At 49.9% G+C, this 6,678-nt stretch overlaps 1 long non-coding RNA gene across 1 annotated transcript in view; it reads right to left on the bottom strand.

Moving 5' to 3' along the window:
* The window catches only part of LOC108283823, a 16,361-nt gene extending 14,144 nt beyond the window's left edge, over positions 1-2,217 (bottom strand). The window contains exon 1 of the long non-coding RNA XR_001816975.2: positions 2,087-2,217. This is a non-coding gene — a long non-coding RNA (uncharacterized LOC108283823). The remainder of the gene's footprint in view (positions 1-2,086) is intronic.
* Between the last annotated feature and the right edge of the window lie 4,461 nt (positions 2,218-6,678).

Here is a 6,678-nt window from a genome sequence, read left to right on the forward strand (position 1 = left end):
AATTGCCTGAACCCAGGAGGCGGAGGTTGCGGTGAGCCGAGATTGTGCCATTGCACTCCAGCCTGGGTAACAAGAGCGAAACTCCGTCTCAAAAAAAATAAATAAATAAATAAAAATAAAAAAATAAAAAATAAATTAAAAAAAAAAGCTTTCTAACTTTGTAACAAAAGTGACTTGTTAGCACAGTTGTTAAGGTGTGGGGCCTGCAACTGCAAGGTTGTTGGTTCAAATCCTCAGTGAAACCAGTTTTAAATTATGGAAATCAGTTTTAAATTAGTGAATTCTCTTGAGGAAAATTTGGCATTAAAAAAAAAACAACAACCCACAAATGGGGTTGTCTAGCTCCCAGCCTTGTATCCCCCTCCAATGCATGACGGCCAACTTCAAGGTTGGGTTCTCAGGCCAATATGGGGTGAAATTAACCCCTGGAAAACTCCGCTCTTTGTGTGAACTTGAATGGCCGTCTTTTGCAATTAGGTGGCCAGATACTGGGACCTATGACCCAAAAATTACCCAGGCTGTATGGAAAATGGTTGCAGAAACTCCTGGATACCCTGAGCAGTTTCCATACATCGACCAATGGTTGGGTTTAGTCCAATGGCCTCCCCCATGGCTAAAGCGCTGCATAAAACAGGCTAGACTTCAGGTCACATTAGCCGGCCCAAAAGAAAGTCCCTTCTGGGCCAGCCATTCTCCCCACCCCAGCGGAGGATCAGGAATTACTTCCACCCTACTCAAGGCCCTGTAAACAAGCGCCTCAGCACCCCCCTCGACAGTACTATTAACCAAACCTTGTCCCCCCTGCACACCCATAGTAGGGCCCCCACACCCACCGGCAGTCCTCCCCTTTCCAAGAGTCACCCCCAACAGAAGACAATTGGGGTCGCCCATTCTTTGTTCACATCCCCTTCTTGTCAAGTAACTTATATAACTGGAAGGTGATAGAGATCAAAAAGAGGGCCAAAACATCAAGTGCTGGCACAAGCTTTAAGAGCAAGGGAAAGCTGCCGGGCTAAACCTAAAATTGGCAGCACCCATGGCATGGCAAAGGGGATTTCTATGGCCTGCAAGCCGGCAGAGATGCATCCAGTGTGAGGGGCTGTGCAGGAGGGAAGTGCTGGGGAACTTCTAAGAGTTCCTGGGAGGGGGTTGTACTGGAGAACTGCTAAGACGGTGAGAGGGGGAGGGTTAGGTACCTGCCGAGATGGAAAGTTCCCCGGGAGGGGGTAGTGCTGGGAGGCTGGGGGAATTTAAGGCGGTGATGTTGCCGAAGTTTTACAATGAAACTCAACATCCCCCCCTTCTCTGAGAAGCCCCAGGCTTTGACAGGACTCTTAAAATCTGTATTCCAGACGCGTCGCCCCACTTGGGACAACTGCCAACAATTATTACTAATTCTATTCACCACAGAAGAAAAAGGCAAAATTAGACAGGAAGCCCTGAAAGCCGTCACAGGTCCAGGGCGAGGAAAAAGTTTTTTTTCCCTCTACCTGACCCCAATGGGACCTCAACACCTTGGGGGAGGGGTCACCAGGCTCTGAACACTTTTCACCAGTATCTTATAGAAGGGGTTAGGGGAGTGGCCCACAAGCCCAGTAAACTCTCCGAGGTAGGAGCTGTAACTCAGGGTCCACAGGAGTTGCTAGCTGCTTTCCTTGAGCGCTTACTGGATGCCTATTACCCTGAGGCCTGGACAATCAGCGGGCCATCAATCTGGCTTTTGTTTCCCAGTCTGCCCCAGACATCAAAAGAAAATTGCAAAAATTAGAGAGGTTCCAGAGAATGAATTTAACTCAGTTGTTAAAAATTGCCCAAAAAGTCTTTAACAATAAAGACACTTTAGAGGCCAAGCAAAATAAGAGAGTTACTAAGGCAGTAATAGCAGCACTCCAGGAAAAACCACAACTAGCCCCTGGACCACAAATCGATTCATTGATCTGGGAAATGGCACTGTCACCCATTCATTCTTGGTCATCCCTGAGTGTCCATATCCACTCCTGGAACGGGACTTGCTCCACTAACTGCAAGCAAATATTTCTTTCAGCGGGAGTCAAGCGTGCCTCTCAATTCCTCCTCTCTTAGCCACAGGGCCACCTCAGCAGATCCTCATCACCTGTGCTCTGTCAGACGAGTATCTCTTGCAGGAAGCTTTATCCTCAGAGGCAGATCAACCACCTGCATCAGACTTCCTCCGCAAATTTCAAGAGAGTGTACCGGGAGTATGGGCCGAAACAAGTCCCCCAGGGTTGGCAAGTCACCGCACCCCAGTCGTGGTCCAGCTATTAGCAATGGCAACTCCAGTCCAGGTGAAGCAATACCTTATGAGCCGGGAAGCCAGGCGAGGAATTGCACTGCACATCACCAGATTCTTGAAGGGAGGAATCTTCACTACCTGTAAGTCTCCCTGGAACACCCCCTTGCTCCCCGTGCTAAAACCAGGCACGCAGGACTATCGGCCTGTGCAGGACTTGAGGGAGGTGAATAAACGGGTAGAAAATGTTCATCCTACAGTTCCAAATCCGTACACCCTCCTAAGTCTCTTAGACCCAGAACACCGTTACACTGTCTTGGATCTTAAGGATGCATTCTTTTGCATCCCACTAGCCCCTGTTAGCCAGCCTATATTTGCTTTTGAATGGACCGACCCTGATACTGGAGTCTCGGGGCAACTCACTTGGACAAGACTGCCTCAGGGGTTCAAAAACTCCCACTCTGTTTGATGAGGCACTTAGCCAAGACCTTGCTGCCTTCTGAGCTGAGTTCCCAGAGTGTACCCTACTCCAATATGTGGATGACCTACTCTTGGCTATAAAAACCCAGGAGGCCTGTAAAGAGACCACCCAGTCATTATTAGAAACCCTGCAGACTTTGGGGTACCGGGTCGCAGCTAAAAAGGCCCAACTCTGCCAGCCAAAAGTGACTTACCTGGGCTATGTTATAGAGAAGGGCAACTGGGCACTGGCACCCAGCCGAATCCAAGCAGTGCTGCAAATACCCACCCCCACCACGAAATGCCAAGTTCGAGAATTCCTTGGGGCAGTAGGATACTGCAGGCTATGGATTTTGGAATTTGCTGAGATAGCCAAGCCCCTGTATGCCTGCGCTGGAGGAAATCAGCCCTTGACATGGACAGAGGTGGAGCAACAGGTTTTGACAAGCTCAAGACTGCCCTGACTGCAGCCCCAGCCTTGGCCTTGCCAGACATCTCTAAACCTTCCCAGTTGTTTGTGCATGAGAAACAGGGAGTTGCTAAGGGGGTGCTCACCCAGACATTGGGACCCTGGTCCCGGCCAGTTGCCTACCTTTCAAAAAGACTTGATCCCGTAGCCTCTGGGTGGCCAGCTTGTTTGAGGTCGGTGGCAGCTACGGCCCTGTTAGTCAGGGAGGCGAACAAACTGACCTTGGGGCAGGAGTTGAACTTAGTGGCACCCCATGTGGTGGAGTCGCTACTCCGTGGAGCTACGAGAAAATGGATGTCTAATGCCCGCATAGTTCAATACCAGGCCTTACTTTTGGACCAGCCCCGCATAAAATTTTCAAAAACCAGTTTTAAACCCTGCCACACTGCTACCTGACAGCGAGCCAGAGAAGCCCATACATGACTGCCAACAGACAATAGATGTCCTCCACGCTGCGCGACTGGAGCTCACCGACGTCCCCCTGCGGAACCCAGAGGAGGTACTGTACACAGATGGCAGCAGTTTCATGGTCGACGGAGTCAGGTACGCCGGGGCAGCTGTGTTCACTCTAGAGCGGGTTATCTGGGCCCAGGCTCTTCCACACGGAACCTCAGCCCAAAAGGCAGAACTTATAGCTTTAATAAAGGCCTTGGACTGGGCAGAGGGAAAAATTGTTAACATCTACACGGCTAGCCGGTATGCCTTTGCTACGGCCCATGTGCATGGTGCCATTTATAAAGAAAGAGGATTGCTTACCTCAGAGGGAAAAATCATCAAAAACAAAGAGGAAATCCGAGCTCTACTAGAAGCTATATGGAAGCCTAAGGCAGTGGCATTGATGCACTGCAGAGGACACCAGAAGGGAGATTCACCAGAGGCAAGGGGAAATAGGGCAGCTGAACTACAGGCCAGACCGGCAGCCTTGCGGACAGTAAAACCTCTGACCCTTCTTGTGACTCTGCCGGCCCCAACCCTGCCTCCTACCCCAAAGTATTTGCCTGAGGAAGAAAACTTTGCTAAAGAACAGGGGGGACGGCAAGATTCCACAGGATGGTGGACGATACCAGACACAAGGATTGTGCTCCCCGAGGCTCTAGGACAGGCTCTAGTTAAGGACACACACCAGGCCACTCAGGACAAACAAAACTCACTGAGCTGCTGAGGGCCAGATACTACATTCCACACTTACATGAAATTGTTAAAAAAAACTACTACTCGTTGTGAAGTATGTGCCAGGGTAAATCCTAGTCAGGCAGGGATAAGACGCAGGGGTACTAGCCCAGGGGAACACTGGGAGGTAGATTTGACTGAAATAAAGCCCCCAGCTTGCGGCTGTAAGTAAGTCCTTGTGTTTGCAGACACTTTCTCTGGATGGGTCGAGGCTTTTCCTACTAGATCAGAGACCGCACTGGTAATAGCGAAAAAATTGTTACAGGACCTGGTTCCTCAGTTTGGCTTGCCCCTGACACTGGCATCAGATAATGGCCCTGCATTTACAGCACAGGTTTCCTGGAAACTACACTGTGCCTGTCGCCCCCAGAGTTCAGGGCAGGTTGAAAAGATGAACCGGACCATAAAGAAAACTTTAACAAAATTCATTCTAGAGACCGGTGAAAACTGGGTCAGCCTGCTTCCTTTTGTTCTCCTCCGTACCCCATGTACTCCCTATTAAAAAGCTTTACTCCTTTTGAAATTATGTTTAAAAGGCCCCCTCCCTTACTCCCCAGACTTGCGGACATCATACATGCTGGAGTCCATAACCATACACTCCTTAAGTCCTTGCAGGCAGTCCAGTCTGTTCAGTCCCAGGTGCACTCGCTCATCGGGGGAACTCAACCTACCCCAGTGGATTGCACTGACCAGCCGGTACACCCCTTCCAGCCAGGGGACGAAGTCCTGGTGAAGAGAGTCACTGCCTCCGGCCTAAATCCTCACTGGAAAGGACACTACACTGTAATCCTGGTCACCCCCACGGCAATCAAGGTGGATGGACTGACTGCCTGGATTCACCACTCACACGTCAAGACTGCCCCCCCAGATGCAGGATGGGAAGTGGTTCCATCCTCAACGGACCCCCTAAAGCTAAGACTATTGCGCCGTTCTCGGTCATCATCCTAATCTCTCTGATTCCTGCAACCACCCTCCGAAAGGGACCCTCCTTGGCACCCACCTACTATCGATGGGTCATCACCGAGGGCTCCACTGGAGCATATGTTAGTTCCTTAACCGGAAAGGGATCCACCCTAGTCAACCTAACCCTGGAGTACACTCCGGAGATCCCCATTACCTTCTCCCTGGACCTCTGTGCCCTTCTGGGCCCCCACTTAAATTTCAGGACAAGTGGAGGTATAGCTGGGTGCAGCAGTTTAGGGGCAGAGAGACAACTCCAGACCATGGTGTTATATCTGTGCCCAGGATCCACCCCACCAAAAAGATGGAACTGTGGAGAATTAAATGAATTCTTTTGCCCCCATTGGGGTTGTGAAACTATCTCCACTATAACAGGATATACTGCAAACAGAAACTCTTTCATTTCTTTCACCTGAGACCCTGCCCCAAACCCCTGGCTAACATTCCTGCTCACTGGATTAGCAGGACCCTTGGTGCTAATGGTCCTAGGGTTAACATTTGGACCATGCCTTTTAAACATGCTCCTCAAATTTATCCAAGAAGGAATAAACTCGGTCAAATTGATGGTTCTGAGATCCAAATATAGGCCCTTGTGTCAAAAAGAGGAAACCTATTAAAGATTTAATACATGTTAAAAGAACAGGGGGGAATGTGATATTGTGCCAGAATTGCTAGCCTTTGCTTACCGGTAATAACTAAAATAAGCAGCCCAGGATAACTAAGATCTGTGTGTAAACAAATGCTTATCTTGACTTCTGTAAACCACTGAAGTAACAAACAGAATGACAAAAGTCCCCTGGCCCTTGGAATGTCCGGAGACCCCCGCCCTCATCTCTGCCCAGGAGGTGAATTACAGGGTCCCCTGGACCTTGGAATGTCCGGAGACCCCCGCCCTCGTCTCCGCCCAGGAGGTGAATCACAGAATCCCCTAGCCCTTGGAATGTCTGAAACCTTTTCATCCCCATCCCGCTCCTCACCCCCACTCCCAAGGTGGTTTTTCAGGTATAAAAAGTCTTGGCACCCTCCTTTTGATGCCACAGGTTGGAGAGACGTGAGTCCTCTGTGGTCGCCGGCATAATAAATGACCCTGCAATCTGGCATACTTTTGTCTTGGTGCTAACTTTCTACGCTCGATCCAATACAACATATGTCCTAAATGCCAAAAGGGGTATCATTGGGCCAACGAATGTTACTCTAAAAAGGACAAGGCAGGCAATCCTTTAAAACCCACTGCTTCTCGGCCGGGACTGGGCTTCCCTATTGAGTCGGGAAACGCCCAACCGGGCCCACAGTCCTGGGGCCCGTTGCCAAATGCAGGGATGACCCAGAATCCCTTCCTGTAGAAATGATACTTCCCTCTAGTGTTCAT

This window comes from Cebus imitator, unplaced genomic scaffold, assembly GCF_001604975.1.
Source record: "Cebus imitator isolate Cc_AM_T3 unplaced genomic scaffold, Cebus_imitator-1.0 Scaffold266, whole genome shotgun sequence".
Taxonomy (NCBI): domain Eukaryota; kingdom Metazoa; phylum Chordata; class Mammalia; order Primates; family Cebidae; genus Cebus; species Cebus imitator.